Below are 17,067 nucleotides of genomic sequence, written 5' to 3' on the forward strand. Positions count from 1 at the left end.
GCATCCCCTGGCCTTTAGGGGACTATGAAAGTCCTGTGTCATGGCCGTAATGATCTCCTGATCTGCTTTTTTCTCCAGTTCCGCTTTTGACCACTTGCACTCAGTACTTCAGCTGCACAAAAGTACTTGCAGGTTCAAAGATGTGTGATAGTCTTTATATTTCCAGTTTTTGCACTAGCTGCTTCTTCTTCCTGGAAAAACCAGAACTTCCTCTTCCTTCCCCACCCCAACTTGAGGGAAGTGCCCCCTGGGTCCCCTGAACTTGTTGGGTCATGGCACTTACTACCTCTATTATAATTATCTGATAATGTGTTTGTTTTCTGCACTGGACTTCAAGATTCTTTAGAACAGTGGTTGTATCTTATTTATGTTTGCATTCTCAGTGCCCAGCATGGGGCTTGTCAATATCAGGAGCTTGGCAGAGATTTGCTAGTCTAAGCAGGCTTTCTGTCTGGAGTTTCCTGACTGTCAAGGAGCATTCTGGGTTGCTCATCTAGTGAAGGATGGGATTAGGAAAGGATTTGCCAAAACATGGGAGGCTGGTCTTCTATCCATTGTTGTAGGTATAGGGAGAGGTGGGCCCTCTGCCCCAGCAGGATAAATCCCACCTGGCTAGACCCTGTTGGTCATTGCAGTGGCCAACATTCCGATGTCACCCACACGTGGCTATGTGGTATCACTACCCATGTCATCTATAGGCAAAAGGAAAACTGGTTTTGCAGGGCTAATGGCTTTGATTTTTGAATCTTCTTTTGCAACTTACCAGGAGCTGGGTAAATTACATCTCCAAGTCTTGATTTCCTCATCTGCAGATAGGGTCATTGTAGTTACCTTGCAGGGATGTCCTGAGGTTGAAATGAGAGAACACGTGTGAAGCACTTATCCTGGGGCCTGGCACATGCTGGTAAGCCCACCACAGATGTTGGTTCTTTGCCACATCCCTTCTGCTTTGCCATGGTTGGGGTAGTGGCCTTAGTCATAGCTCCCTACCTGAGCCATAGTCACCAAGGGAGACACAGAGCTTGTGATTTCAAGTGTGGCCAGAACATTCTGCTGAGGGAAGGAGGTGTTGGCTGAGCTATGTTAGGCTGTGTGTAGGACTTTGGGCAGGTACAGGAGGACCTGAATGGAGCTGTGTCACTCACTTTATGCCCTTAGGCAAAGGAGTCTTGGGCAGCTAAAGATAGAGGCCCGTAGGAGCTAGAGCCCTCATCATGGCGGGTTTTTGTTGTTGTTGTTGTTTGTTTTTTGGGGTTTTTTTTGTCCATCTGGGATGAAGAAAGAATAGGAAAACTTGAAGAAGCAAAAAGACCCCATGGTCAGATAAAATCAACCCACACTGGCTCCTACGTGCCCCAGCCCAGTGCCATTCTCTCTGATGGTCTCTGCCACTCTGGGTCCTTAGTATCACGCATCTATCCATAGGATCACTGGAATCTTAGTGGGAGAGCGTGCCAGAACTTCTGATTTTCTCTCTCTCTAATTGGAAGTTTCAGGAGCTCCTTTGTCTTTGATTTGAGAACACATCCACTCTTTCCCCACTCCCTTTGAGTTCTTTGGGAGAGAAAAAGAGAGAAATTGTAGAGAAGGAAAGCTCTTTGCTTGTGTTATTTCATCCTCATTATCCCCAAACCTCTCCCATAAAGCTTCAGGGACAACAAAGTCAGACTCTGATGTGTGGCCACGATTGCTCTCTGTCCAGGCCCGGCAGTTATGGGCTGTCTGCCCCGTTTCCAGTTGCCGTCCTTGCTCTTGGGTTCCTCTGCTCTGGCACCAGCCGGTCGGGCAAGCAACTGAAGAACAGGATGGAAGTGAATGAAGAGAGCAAACGCCATTCCAGTTTCCCTTGGCCAGGATCTCAGCCACTTGCTGTCCCAGGATGGCCTTCAGTAAGTAAGTGGTTCTCCTGGGTCTGGCTGATTCGGGCTCGGAATGCTCAGGTGGCTGGGATTGCTTTGTTTCTCTGATGTGTTTTCAACTGAAATGTCTGAGCCCCACTGGTTGTTTTAAAGCAAGCATAAGATATTTTTGGAAATTAGTGAGGAATTTCAATGGGTATCAAGGATAATCATAGTGTCATTTGTCTCTAAAAAGATTTTGGCTGCCACTGTTCCATCTGTGGCTCGCTCCCCAGCTGTGCGGCGCTGAAAGAAGCAGCTGCCAAGCAGAGCGGTACAGAGGCCAGCTGGGACTTTGCTGAGTGGTAATTCTGCTTCTCTTACTGGCTTGGGACCTTGAGAGGTAAACAAATAAACTTTTCCATATTTAGTCTCAGCTCAGTTCCTTGAAAATGTTTTCTTGGCTCCCATCTCCCAACGCATTCCGAAATCTCCAGGTCCTAATTCCAATCTGTGCTTTCTGGTCCTGGAACACTCCCGTCATCGCTCCACAACCAAGTACCTCTCTTGCTCCCCCCTGTGTCTCCTCTGGTTCCTCGGTTGGGCTGTAAGCCCTACTAGAGTGTGAACTCCAGAATGGCAGAAAGCTTGTGTCACATGCCTTGGTCACCTTGGCCCCTGGCATGGTGTCTGGCACATGGTAGACACTCAATACATACTCCTGAATAAAAAACGAACCAGGCCAATTCTCTACTCTGAGGCTTATCCACACTTGATGAGCACTTGTTAACCTTCCTGCTCACCTTCTCTTCTCTGACTGTCCTTCAGGGATCACGTGGAGAGACTGGACATCTTACAGTTAGGTGATGAGGTGGTCGGGACAGATCATCACCCAGAAGTCTGCCCTTGGGAAGGACTTTCCGGTCCACACACAGTTCTCTAATGACTTTGTTTTTCTTCCAAACTTTCTTTCATCTTTGGTAGTAGCGCATTTTGTAAAGCAAGGAAGATGATTCCTTTCACGGAGATTCAGCATGGCAGAATCAGAGACCTGGAGTTACAGAGTAGGTTTTCCACTGGCAGAGAGCCCTGCAGGGTTACTAGAGTTGTAAGTGTCCTTTAGAAAATCTGGGTTCTTGGGCGCCTGGGTGGCTCAGTTGGTTAAGCGACTGCCTTCGGCTCAGGTCATGATCCTGGAGTCCCGGGATCGAGTCCCGCATCGGGCTCCCTGCTTGGCGGGGAGTCTGCTTCTCCCTCTGACCCCCCCCCCATGTACTCACTCTCTCTCATTCTCTCTCTCTCAAATAAATAAATAAAATCTTTAAAAAAAAAAAAAAGAAAATCTGGGTTCTCCAGTTTAACATTCAGCAATTCTGGAGATGTGTCATCAATAACCCCGAGGTACCCTGGAGAAGGGCAAGCCCAGGAGGAAAGTGACTTTGTTCCCTCACCAGACACTGTTTGGGTCTGTGCCAATCCAGGCAGGGTGAAGACTTTGAAATCTGATCCCCAAAGCCAAATTGTGCAAAGAGTTTTCCTCCAGTTCTTTATCCCAAGAAAACCCTCCTGTTTTGTGTGATTCTGTGCCCTTAAAGGCTGCTCTTGGGGGGCAAGGGGCAGTGCTGAGGAGCCCATATGAGAAAGCCAACAAGACAGCAGGGGATTAGGGGTTTCCACTGATGAATAAATGCAACATCTGAAGCAGCAAGTGACGTGCATCTTCAGAAGAGAAAATAGGGAAGACAGTCCTATTTACTCCCTGTTCTCAGCTCTGCAGGTCACACCAAGGAGTTTTCCTGGATGGTTCCTTGAATAAGCAGAGGCTAATAGGGATGTTTCTTTGTAGAGCCTATGCCCTTTTGGAATCTTGGGATAATCTTCATTTGATAGTTTTTTAGGATGTCCTAAGGTCCGGTGTGCTTTGACTTAATTTGTAATGTTCTCGTCGGTGGGAACTTTTTCAGGTCATCTAGTATGCTTATGATGTTGATGGAACCAATTCCTCATTTATAATGATGCTCATAAACAACTTTAATTTTACTTTGGGCTCTACATTTATAAATTATTCCGCTATCCATTTAATAAGTGGAGGCTATGCTTGTATTTTAATATCTCATAAAGTCTCTGTTTGCTTGTTTTATGAGGGTCAAGCAGAAATTACTTTCCTCTGGCTTTATTTTTTTCTATGTAAGAAGACTTTAATAATTTATCAGCATCTAGTGAAAAAGGTCCTGAAGATCTTTTGAATTGTATTTCTCTCAATTTTCATTGATATTTCATTCCCACTAGGTGGGATACTAATATATAAAAGAATGTTTAATTGCCCAAGAGATTGACTTCTCTTTTATCAACAAGCTCCTCAAGGCCTAACCCAGCCCAGTGGTAGGGACGTGACGATATCATCACCACCACCACCACCGAGGGTAGCTGGTGCTTACCGAGTGCTTCCTATGTGCCAAGCATAGTTCTAAGTGCATGACGTGTAATAGTTCACTTAATTCTTGTAATAATTCTCTACAGTAATTATGATTATCATTATTTTAATTAAAAAAATTTTTTATTAAGTAATCTCTGTGCCCAACATGGGGCTCAAACTCACGACCCCAAGATCAAGAGTTACATGCTCTACCAACTGAGCCAGCCAGGCAATGACTATTATCATTATTTCATAGATGAGGATAGCAAAGCATAAAATAACTTGCCCAAGGTCCTATAGCTAGTAAGTCAGTAAATGGAAGATCTGGGATTCAAAACTTTAGAAGTCTGGATTTCAAGTCTGAATTTGAGCTCAGTCCGTTGGTACTATGCTGCCTACTCTACATCTATCTATTTATCTAATCGAGCTAGTTTCCCAGGGATGTATATATGTATATTTAATATATTTTTTTCAGCTTTTTAGAAATGATGATAGGTTTTCAAGCGTCTGTGATTAAGATGTTGATCGTTGGCTTTGAATTTGTATGTGTGTCCAATTCATTTGTCTCTCTGGGTATTGGGGACTATGCTGTTATTTGTCAGGTCGAAGATTCAAGTAATTCCACAGTATTTAATTTCACTGCTCATGGTTTAGCAAGATAGAAGTGAGGAGGCTCTACTCTCTGAATACATTTTATTACTATTATTATTATTATTATTTTAAAGATTTTATTTATGTATTTGACAGAGAGAGAGACAGCGAGAGAGGGAACACAAGCAGGGGGAGTGGGAGAGGGAGAAGCAGGCTTCCCGCGGAGCAGGGAGCCTGATGCGGGGCTCGATCCCAGGACCCTGAGATCATGACCTGAGCCGAAGGCAGCCACTTAACGACTGAGCCACCCAGGCGCCCCTACATTTTATTATTTGAGAAGTGCTTGTTTTCTATCTTTGTATCCCCATAGCACTTAGTATATTCATCTGTAAAGCACAAGGGCCCCTTAGTTTTGAATGAATGAACCGAGGAATGAATGGGGCGAGTTCAAGACGACACTGAACACCTTCTCTCTTGTTGGATGACGCTTTGGATTTTCAGCATTGAACTTGCTTGAGGCTTACAGTTTTTGTTCAGTGTGATACACAGTCTGTATCATGGTGCCAGAGAGCACAGTAGTAAATGGCTTTGTCTCTTGGCTGCACATGCTTAATGGTTAAGGTGCTGGAGGACAGCTCTCTGTTCACAGACAACTGGTAACGCTCCGATTCCATGGTGCCTTGAGATGTATGGTTGATATAGGTGAGCCTTTGGTCAGCTCTTTGCAGATACCAGTACACAGAGTCATAATTCCCATCGAGAATGTTATATTGGCATTGAAACGTCACATCTGTCCCGATCATGGCAGCTAGGTCGGAAGACTGTATAATTTCAGTCCTGCAGGAGCCATCTGACAAAGGAAAAAGGATAGGAAATGAGGACTGAGAAGTGGAGGGAAATTGCACGGACGTACCTGGGAGCCACTTACAGAGGAAGGGCAGCACAAGGCAGAGAAGCCGGGACATGGTGCGTCTGCGGTTCTTCTCCGTGCTGTTTACCACGAAGCCTACTTTGCATGCGCAATGCACTCGGGCCACCTTATCTGCAACAGCCATGTGGCTGCTTCATTGCTGAAGCAATAAAAGAAAGAGGTCCTTGGGGGGGGGGGGTGGTGGTGCTTGTGCTATCGAAACACACACTCGGATTCGTTCAAAGGCAGCAATCCAACAGGCCCCTTTCGACGAGGTTCTGGTGCCCCTCTGCCGCTCGGCACCTGTGTTTCCAGCAGATGGTGCCATTCTCTTATCAGCCCCAGGAGGCTGATCCTTTGAAAAGAAACAGCCGGGAGATAGTCTTTTGTTGAAAGACATTTGGGGGGTCACGATCTCTGGGGTCCTTGTTCCTGAGTTTTGGGGCTCTGACATGCACAGAAGGATGAGGAAAGGTACGGACAGTCCTTCCCCTGGACGTCCTGTGTCTTTTGTGGCCCACCTAGCAGCTTCTGCTTCTGGGACCCACTCCTCAGAAGCCAGACAGGGAGGAAGTAATCTGTTCATTTTTCATTAATTGATTAATGAAACAAGTGTCCATTTATCAGATATTTATTGAGTGCCAATGGTATACAAGCTTTCCGCTGAGTGCTGAGGATGCAGTGGAAGCAGAAACCAGCCCAAGTTTCTGCCACTGTGAAGTTAAAATTCTGATGATGATGTTTAACTTCAGGCAAGAGAAGGAGGTACAGCCCACCAAATAATGTATAGGAAGCTGGGCAAGGGCGGGGGAAGGGGCTTCTGAGGTCTTCCTGAATCCAGGCAGGGCTTTCTCCGGTCAACACAGCTGGTTGTGAGCTCACCGTGGAGGAGCGCAGACTGCCGTTTTCCCTGGCGACCCGCACCCCATCCAAGAATCAGAGGGTTCCATTTCTACCGACCTTCCCTTAGCGCCATTTTCCTATCGAGAAATCATTCTATTTGTTAACGCTCCAAAGTCTTGGAGTTCCTGATTTAGCACTGTTACCGTTCTATTCTTGGAGCAGAATCAGCTTGGCTGCGATTGTTCCCACTGTGAGGATAACTGCATCTTTTGTGTGATGGCTTCCTTTTCTTTGTGTACACAATGACTGCAGAGCCAGGAAATTTTAATTTGGGATAAATAATAAGCTCTCTTTAGGGCTGATCTTATTTTGAGAGTCAGGGCTGATGGAGGTCAAGAATTCTTTTTTTCTTTTATCGCCTTTATCAAAGCTTTTCCTCCCACCTCTGCTCCCATCTTACTTACCTCATCTTTTTCCTTGTCTCTTTCCCAAGACTACTCATCTTTCTGCAAGATATTCTCATGAGCAAGTTTAAAGGCATAACAGGACGGTGGACAAAAAAACAAGGAGACACTCATCCCAGAATGCCTGGACTCAGGATGACACAGAAGAGAGTTGGGGACAGCTGAGGCCACACAGACTCACACCCAGGGATGTGGAGGTGGGGGCTGGTGGCATGGCAGGGGGTGTGCCTGTGGAGCCGTGTGACGGGGTGGCAGGGGGTCCTCCAGAGGCATGGCCATAGCCGCGTGAATGATGTTTGGGAGCTGGTTGGGAAGATAGATGTGTGCTCCTGGTGACTGCAGAAAGGCTCACCAAAGATTCCTAGGGAGAAGGCTGTCCCTGGTGGCGGGGGAAAAGTCATACCCAAAGCCATTTTACAGGAAAGGGGCTCTAACTTTTTAGGAGGATTGACACCTTAAGCCTTCATGTATTAAAAAACAAGTAGGAATTAATTTCTGACAGAAAGGCCATGGAACATGGGAACGAGAGAATATTCCAGCATAAATTTCCAGGATGCCAGGAAGAGGCCATCTCTCCCTTCTCCTTCGGCTCCCGCGTATCATTCATCTACATGTGAAGTGTCTCCCGAATCTCTTTCCTCTTTCCAGGTCCTTATTTCGGATCCTTCTCACTGTCTACCTCACTTTTTACATGAACTTGTTATCTGATCTCACTGCCACGGCAGCACGAAAAATAAAACCCACCAGTTACGAACCAGGGCTGCGTGGCCCTGGAATTGTAAGAAAGGCCTTTGGTTTCAAGGGAAACCATCTCAGACACGTCTCCCCGAGGACAAGGTGTCAGAAGGTTGAGAATTTGGGAAAGAAAGATTATGGGTTTTTCAAAATCACAAGCCCACCATCAGTGTCAAACCTGGACATCAGACCTGGTATCAAGGCCTTGGGCATTATCCACCCACCACAGACCAGGACCTGGCAACCAGAGCCTGAGACAGGTCTGTATTTGAATGCAGGAGCTAACCCTGGGGACCATCCTTCTCTTATGTATTGTCTGTCAATCTCCTCTCTTCTGGAAATTTCCTTACGTTGTTTCTTCCAGGTACAGAACTGAGACACTACCCTGAAGGCCTGTCCCTTAATCACAGTGAAGGCATCTTGAGAAAGTACATAGGCTAGGACATGCTGAACATATGATCAACTCAACTCCCATGGACAGTGATAGAAAAATGCTGTGTTGGAATGAATTGTTTTTCTCAATTTCTGTTTGCTCTCAGGAAAGGTATCTTTTGATTTACAGTATTTTTATGAGAAGGATGAGGACCAGCCATGTCCTCTGAGCACCTAGCTTTGAACTGGAGAGTGAAATTTCAGTTAGAAATTTTCACAAAAGGGACAACTTATAAAGGGAGGACTTTTCTTTCTTCCCCCCTTCCCGCCTTTGGCTGGAGAACTGCTCCTTGAAGGCTCTTGGGGGATGTTGGGGTTCCGTTGGTAGAGTAGAGCCTCTAGGTGAAGTTTAGAGCGCTCTTTTTTGTGGATAAAACTAGAGTGAGGTTGAGAATGTGTTTATTCACATCCGAAACAAATATCCACTCGTTGCTGTGGAGATGATGAAGTTGTCATAGAACTAAATGCAGATGTTATACACTAAGATGGTAAATGTTTGATTAAAAACTAATTGGTGTCTTTCTAATTAGAATTAGGGGCAGATTCCATCCCCTCCCCAGTATGAATTTAATCAGGGCCACTGGTGTCCCGTATGTGATATTCTAGGATCCAATAACACCGTGTTTGCCCTGTAGGGCCACGAAGGCCAGACTCCATCTGAGAGAGTGGGGGGTGCAGGGAGAGCCTCCCAGCAGGAAATGACTTTTGCCACTGTCCCTCGACTCAGGGCAGGAAAGGAGCTAGTCTTAGACTCTGAACTTGGAGACGTGGGGATATCTGCAGACTTTTATTGAGGCACAGACTGATCCCTGCTTTGTGAAAGCCCGTGGGGAGACAGAGAGGGCCTCATGTGGTTTTGGGGTCTCAAAACGTGCACTTCTTTCTCTCCTCATGCGTATAGCTCTGCTCTAAATGATGGCGGGAGCAGGCTGTGTCCACACTGACATGGGATCTGTGGGGGGCGGGTAGAGGCGAGAGTAACCTGGAGATGAGTCTCAGCAGATGACCCAAAGTGGCCTGAGGAGCAGTGCTGGCTGAGGGGAATCGTCAAGCCCCACGGGGCCCCAGCATGGGACAAAATCACCACAAATCCCCCGGGGAGTGAAAGGCCGCTCAGTATTCTCACATTAGAGGCTGCCGTCTCTGTGAGCTGGATGTTAAGGAAACAATGCCTGTATTTTTTTAATCCACAGGCTGGTGAGGTCTGAGGACACATGGTTGACATAATGAAGGCCTTCTTAAAAGTAAGAGATTGAAAATCTTGAGGTGGCTTTTGAAATAACATCTGTACCCCAACAACCACTGTGCTAATCAATAACGCGGATCTCCTTAGCGCTCTCCAGGACTAAGAATGCTCAGCAGCTAGTTGAAAACAGCAGCAAATCTGGTCACGGCCCATTTCGATTATGTGCACGTATATATGCTTGCATCCACTCATTCAACAAACATTATTGCCAAGCCCCAGGGGTACTGCCAAGAGCTTACATCTGAGCGGGTGGAGAAAGGTAGGATTCTGCAACCCCTGGTCAGAGACACAGATTGTTCCCGGTTAATGACATGATGAGGCAAGTTTTCCTTTCAGTCTCTTTCCCAGGGGATTGTGCCACCTAGGGAGCCAAATCCGCTTTCCGTTGAACTGCCTTTTGTTCCTATGATGCCAGGTGCAGGGAGCTGTTGTAACAGGCCTGGCTGTGCTGGTGCTTCTCTCGGGGTGCTCCTGTGGTCCCCGGTTTTGGCTTCCAACCAAAGGCTGCATCCCGCTCTGCCCCAGCCTGGTGGGCACAAAGATGGAGCAGGCTCTTAAAGAGCTTTGGTTGGTCCAGCACTGCCCTCCAGTGGTCAAATGTGGGCATTTAGGGGAATGATGGATTCCTAGAGTGAGGTGGGTGTCTGTGGCTTAATGAGGGGACACAGGACCGGCTCCCCCCAGATGAGCTTGGCCAAGTAGGAACCGGAAGCTGTAGCTGAGAAACTAAAGTAAGGATTAAGATTCATCAATGACCGGGTCCCTGGAGTGGTATGCGTAGAGAGAACCAGAAACGAAGATCATGTCTGTTTCTCCGTTTGGGTTTTGCCAGGAGAAGTAATTACTGGCTGACAAGATGACGGGGCTGCCTTGGGGTTTAGTAAGTGTGGTGGTGGTAATGGTGGGGTGGTGGCCTAGAGCTGTACCCCCTGTCCTCTCAGTCCACCCTTATCAAGGTTCTAGGAAGACTTTGATCTACAATAAATATCTTCAGATTGATGGGCAGTGCAAGAATGAACACGAATCTCCTGAAAGTAAATCAGATGCAAATTTGTGTGTGATGAACTTCTAAAAAATTCAGTTTGTGAAGGGGTTTAGTCCGTAGACCTACCTGGAGTCTGCTCTCAGCACCCCTCCTGGCTCCATCTTCCCACGTCGGTCAGGTAGGTGGTGCAGGAACTCGACTTTGGAGGCAAGTTTCTCGTTCTTAGCATCAGGAAGTCTTCCCCCCAACCTCCCATTGGGTCAATGCCACTGGAAGATGTCCAGCACAGCAGGACACCGTGCTGTCTCCCAGATCAGGGATCTACGAGTCAAGGCTGAAGTAGCCTTGGCAGCCAAGCTGCTCTTGGCAAAATCTGCAATTAGTGCAACATTCCCTTCCTTCTTTCTGCTTCCTCCTAGAGTCCTTCACATATATCATCACTTGCCTTGGGAGGTCGTGGAAGCAATGGAGTTTCACTCTGCTCTGCTTTATTTCTTCTGGTTGATCTATCGCCTGGCTTCCTGGACCTCCAAGCTTGAAATCTCCCCTGTGCCTGCCCTATTGCTCCTCTGCCCAGGTCCTCTGCAAATACAGAGGAATGGGTTAGGGAAACTTCCCGATCAAATTAAAAAATGTTATAAAACAAACAGTGGTTGGTTCAGGAGCTTAGTAACTGTAGCATAATGCCTCAGTGGTCCAGTCGCTCTCATTGTTGCCTGTAAAATCCAAGCATCGGAAGCTCTAAGGGAGAAGACCCTGGTCTTTGTGGTATACACGCTGTTCACACTGTGAATCGAGGGTAGGAGGTCTGAGAGGAGTGTGACGGGCAAAGACGGAACGTGGGCTCCGGGGTTGTTGGAGTCTTGGAGGATACAAGCCACAATTCCTCTGTGTGCACTGGTGACTGGTTAAACCGAAGCTTTCTGAGTTCAGGAAATGCGCCTTTCCTGCTCTCTCTCCGAACTCCAATGCCTTGGACACAGTAAGCACCCGATGATAAACAGATTGCCCCACAGCACAGGGGGTTAAGAGACGATGCTTTAAAATCCAACAATCCTGAATCCAAGCTCTTTTATTTCAGTTTTTCCTTTTCTTTTCCTTTTCCTCTTTTTTTTTTTTTTTAAAGTAGGCTCCCTGCCTAGTGTGGAGCCCAACGTGGGGCTTGAACTCACGACCCTGAGATCAAGACGAGCTGAGATCAAGAGTCAGATGCTTCATCCACTGAGCCACCCAGGTGCCCCCAGTTTTTTTTTTTTAGGCAAGCGTCCTAGCCTTTCTGAGCCTTGGGCACCTCATCTGTAAAGCAGGGGTAATAATATCTGCCCCCTCCCCCCGCCCCGGGCATCTGTGAGGCTCTGAGGAGCTGGTCCATGGGAAGCCCTGGGCATTGTGCCTGGCACATAGTCAGTGCTCAGTTAGACGAGGTCTTTTATTCCTCCCACGTGTGCATGTGCAGGTCTCTGTGGGTGCGTGAGGGTTTTCTAGTCAAAGCCCAACTTAATGAGCAAATAAAATCAGCTCCATTTCAGAAAATAACCATGTGCAGGCGTGGGGTTGAGCAGATTCCCTCCCTAGACACCCTTGGCCCCTTCTTTCTATAACTGGAAAGACTTTGCCCAAATTTTCAGGAAACAACAGACTCTTGAACCCTGTCCAGAATGGGAGGACCCTCTGCACCCATAGAAGCTCTCGGTTGCAAGAGGCCTGAGGTGGCTGTGGCGGACCCTCCCCTTTTGCTTTGAGCCTGAGCACTCACTACACAGTTGGCATGGCTGGCTCTTCTGCTCTGCATGGTTGTGACTGACCCGGTCTCAGGAGCTGCCAACACAAGAGAGACTCCGAGGCTTTGTATTCAATCATCATTGAGAGCCTATTAGGAGAACAAGGTGCCATGCGGCCACTTGAAACGCTGAGTGTCTAGAAATGGCCATTACAGAGGACAATCCTTCCGCTTGGCTGACTGGGGCCAGGTCTATGGCTTTAGAGCAATTGTCGCAGATGCTGAGTGAGGGGGCGCATTCATTTCTGTGCTCAATAAAACCAGTTTTATTCAGGGAAGTGAATTGTTATCCCCTTGGGAAGAGTGAAGGTATAAAAACAGGTTGTAATTCTTGGAGAATCAAATTCCTCTGTAGCTGGAGACGGAGCGAGAAAGAGGGAGAGGGCTGGATGAAAGGGAGCTCTGTGGTCCTGGGAAGGCCTGGGGTAATTAGGCAGCTTGGATTTCTCCTGGAGCTTCACGACGGTGCCAGATCTGTCCAGGCCCTCTGTGCACCACCCCGCAGAGCTCACATCCAGAGTCCACCTCCTCCCCGCTGTGGCTGTTCCTCATGTCTGGGAATACATCAAAAGAGGCTTGATATTCATAACTGCTGTGAGTCATTTTCACATGGAGCTGTGGGGAGCTGCCTTCACCACGGCGTGCTCTATTCAGCCCTTTGTAGGAGCAGCTGAGCTGAACCAATTCCCCATTATGGGTGAGAGTAGATTCCTCCTGGGAGACCTGGATTTGGCCCCAGACCCCTGTGCAGAATAAAATGGGTCTTTTTTTTATTGAGAAATAGTTATTAAAACATCCTCCAGTCTTGCCTATGCATCTCCACCGCCCGCAGAGACAGCTCAGTGTGATCTCTTCCAAGAGTGTGGCCACCTCCAGGCCCTGCTGTGAGTGTCAGTAACATCGGAAACTCCCCTGTTTCTCTTGCTCTGAGGACAGAGAACACCAACAAGACTCCAACCACGACCACATTTCTTCCCAACCAGAGAAGGAAATTCTGCTTTCTCCTGCTGAGTGTGGCTATCGTTGGAAAAAGCATCATGTGTGACACTCTTGGAGGGCTGGCGGAGACTGGTGAAATTAAAGCCACAGGATCATAGAGCTGGAAGGGGCTTAGTCATCATCCAATTCTAGCTCCTCAAATTACAGATGAAAAAATGAGGCACAGAGAGGTTAAGGGACTTGTCTGAGGTCACACAGACAAGTGAGGATTTCTAGCATAGAGCCTTGTTTTCCAAAACAGGGAGGGAAATAGTGGCAGGTGAATCTTGCTATTACTTCTCCACTGGAGACAGTGTCAGAGGTTCGAACCTATTGGAAAGGGATGGGGACCCGGAGACACGAAGTTGTATCTCAGCTTTGCACCTCAGTTTCTCTGTACGAAAAATGGCTGTACATTCGAAAAATGAGAGAATTAACTAACGAATGGTCAGGCTGAGTGGCTGGGCTGGGGCAAAGTGTGGGGAGTGGGAAAGTGTGTGGAATATGGAAATCAAATAGAGTAATATCTCCTCGCTCTCTGCCCTGGTCACAGTCTGTCAGGAGAAACCGCTCTCCAAGTGAAAATATTTCATGGTCCAGCAGGACTGGACTGCTCACCTTTGCTTGGGGCAGCATGTTCCCCTATCTCTGTGCATTTGAATGCATTTTCATTATACCATACGTCTTCAATTCAGCCAGAAAAGCAGGCGGGCCTTGCTCTTTAAAATGTCCGGAGCTCCCATTCCCATTTGGGGTTTGTGGTGAAAGGTCAGACTCCAGTGCTGTCTGGTGGTAATTGGGTTCTGAATAAATGAGGCCTCAGGGACTGCCAGGGAGACCAGCGAGCTGCCAAGCCGGGCCTGGAATGAGTCTGGAGGCCACACAACGTCCCTTGGCAAGGTGGCCCTGGTGGGCTGGGCTGCTGGCATTTACTGGAAACCTGCCCAGCAGCCCCCAAGGGCTGATGCTGCGAGCCCAGAGGCCCACGTCCCTACATCAGTCTTCTCAACTGCTTTCTCCTGTTATTACCTTGTCAACAGTGGCATCCAAGACACAAAGGACAACTCTGCATGATGATGCAGTGAATGGCTAGTTAGGTGCCTCCTGTTTAATAACCGGAGAAATATTGCTGTGCGGCATCTCTCCATATGCTCTGGCATCTGTGTCTGGCATGTAAGGGACTCATTTTCTTCACATATCTCATTAAAGATGTAAAGCAAAATGGAGGGGCTGCAAACCTCACCCTCCCACCCCCCCACCAAAACACCCCAGCCACCTGGAACTCACTTTTCTTACCCTCTGCTGCCATCTAGTGGCCACTGGCCCCTTCTCGACATTGTCGTCTCCCACGTCTCTGTCGTGGGGCTGAAGCTCCTGCGCCTGGGAAGCAGGAGTGAGGCGGTTACATAAACCACACAGCCAAAGGATCTCTTTGGCTCCTTGTTGTCGCAGAAGGTCCCCTTTCCCAACATCCGTCCGGACCACCCTGGTGCTGCCTCCTGGAGCCTGAGAGGGTCCTTTCCCCTCTGTTGATTTTTTTTACAAATCTATCTTCTAGACTCTAACTGTTAAATCTTGAAAATCTGGGACACTAAATGTGTCTTGCCAAAAGCCGTCATGAATTCTGTGACTCGGGGCAGACGGAGTCCCACCCCGCATGCTGGCATTTCCCCCAACATCTTGAGGAATCCCCAGAGGCTGGGATGGAGAAAGTCACGGCGCCCCAGGGGAATTCCACGGGTCTTTTCAGCTGCCTGTCACCTACTTCCATACTGTCCTTGCAGGTGGAAGCTCGCTTCTGTCCGGGTCCCACTCTCTCAACTCAGGGTCCCAGGTTCCCAAGACTGACCTTATTTGACATTGGCTGTCTTGCCTGTGATGGCACCCGAGTGGGTTTTTAGCCCTTGTTCATCAGCTTGGGTCTTGGACAGCTATGCTGGGATGTGTGGGTAGCTGTGAATCACTCCCCCAGATGGAGGACCCAGTGCAACACACCACAGCTCACAAGACGAGTGAGCGGAGAGCAGATAGGGCCCGCGCCAGCTGCAGGGTTTTGGAACGGGCTGCAGGTGCCTGTGCATCACCGTGGGCTCCCGACTCGAGAGGAGGGTGACTGCATCTCTGGGCTGGGGACTGAAACACAAAGAGTGATGTTGCTCTTTGTCGTCAGGCCAAGCGGTTAATGCCCTTCTCTTTCAGCCTTGGCATGTGTTGGTTAATTTCATTAATTGATTCATTCTTCCATACGTACTCAGCTCTAGAATATGCAGTGAAGTAGACACAAAAAGCAGCGTATGACACAGTCTCAACCTTTAAGGATCTTATTATCTAGAGAAGGAAGGAAGGAGCACAACAGTTAGAACAGTACTGATGGATTCTCTAAATGAGGACATCACTTACATAGGAAGTAAGGATTCCGAGAAGAGAGGGATCGCAGGCAGTTAGAACAGCTGGGGAGCATGTCATGGAGGTAAATGATTCAAACTGCCCAAGGAATTGGGGGTGATGGTGACATGTTCTCTCAGGTGTGGTCCGCCTAGGTCCCCATAGCTAGAGATTCTGCTCCGGCGGCTCGCCACTCTCCCGGGGTCAGAAGACACAGGGAGACACAGGGTGAATCTCCCAGGACCCCCCACTTATTGATCTGTAACAGATTTCTTCCCTTTCTCGACACTGCTGTTCATTCATTGGTTTGGCGTGTCCTTCATTTATTCATTCAAGAAACACATACTGCTCTAGCCTGACGGTTCTAGAAGTAAATCCACAAGAAGTTCTGTTTTCACACCAGCTTGCCCCTGAACCAGAGATGAGCTAAAATCATTGTCACTTTTGTCCCCATCTTAGGTCACCTCACTGAAGTACCGGTTGGTTCCTTATTGCTTTTAGAAAGCTGCCCATGTGGTCGTCCGCCCCTGTCCTGCTCCCCCAGGAACACTTCGGGCAGAGATGCAGCCCAGCTCTGCTGCTGTCTGCTCTCACAATCCTCCATACTCTCGTCTCTGGGGCTGCCCCTGGGCCGGTTCGCAGGGCTTCCGGTCGGCAGGATGGACAGAGAGGACACTTCATGGGTCGTGGGGAAACAGAAAGTCTAAAAATAAACAAAGAAAAGACTCTTTGATTTAGTCTTGGTTAAGAGTAAAATAGACTTTAGTTTGCAATGGTGTTTGATATGCCTTGTGAGGAAGAAATCCTATTATGTCACATTTTCAAAAGTCTGTGCTGCTCAGATAAAGATATTTACATTCCGCGACCATGGAGCTTGGTGAGAAGCAGCTGTTAAGAGACCAGGCAGTTGGGGGAAAGGTTTTATGTAATTTAAATTTACACAGGTTCGGCCTCTTCTTATGTTTACTGACGAGGAGCAAGAAGCTCTGATATCAACTCTTCAGGAATAGAGCTTGTACTGCAAAACGTTTGATCACAAAGAGCTCAAACAAGTGTTGTGTTGTTCATTTAATCCTCAGAATGTTTGTGTAGGAAATATAAGTTGTTGAACTGAGTTGTAAAGGAACTCACAAAACTTTTAGTACTTTAACTTTCTCTCCTTCCCTCTCTTTCTGTGTGTGTGTGTGTGTGTGTTTTCTTTCGTCGGAAAACCGTAGACATCCCTTTCTGTCCCTCTTCCCTTCCCTGGAGCCTCGTTTTTCTTTCAGCAAACCACACGAGATAAGGGGCTCTAGGAGATGTACCCTGGAGCCTCGTTTCTTTGCCGGTTGTGTGGTTGGGGGTTTATATTCTGGAGACAGAGACTGCCGGGGGAGAGTAGGCAGCAGGTAATTCATGCCTCCCTGCAGGTGAGGAGCATGGCGCTCTTTGGCTTCACTGAGTCCTGGAGGTGGGCTGAGTCAC

At 47.9% G+C, this 17,067-nt stretch overlaps 1 gene segment (V, D, J or C); it reads right to left on the minus strand.

Moving 5' to 3' along the window:
• LOC118003664 overlaps window positions 1-17,067 on the minus strand; it is a 421,186-nt gene that overhangs the window by 152,939 nt on the left and 251,180 nt on the right.

This window comes from Mirounga leonina, unplaced genomic scaffold (assembly GCF_011800145.1).
Source record: "Mirounga leonina isolate KUSES-001 unplaced genomic scaffold, KU_Mleo_1.0 Mir_91, whole genome shotgun sequence".
Lineage (NCBI taxonomy): Eukaryota > Metazoa > Chordata > Mammalia > Carnivora > Phocidae > Mirounga > Mirounga leonina.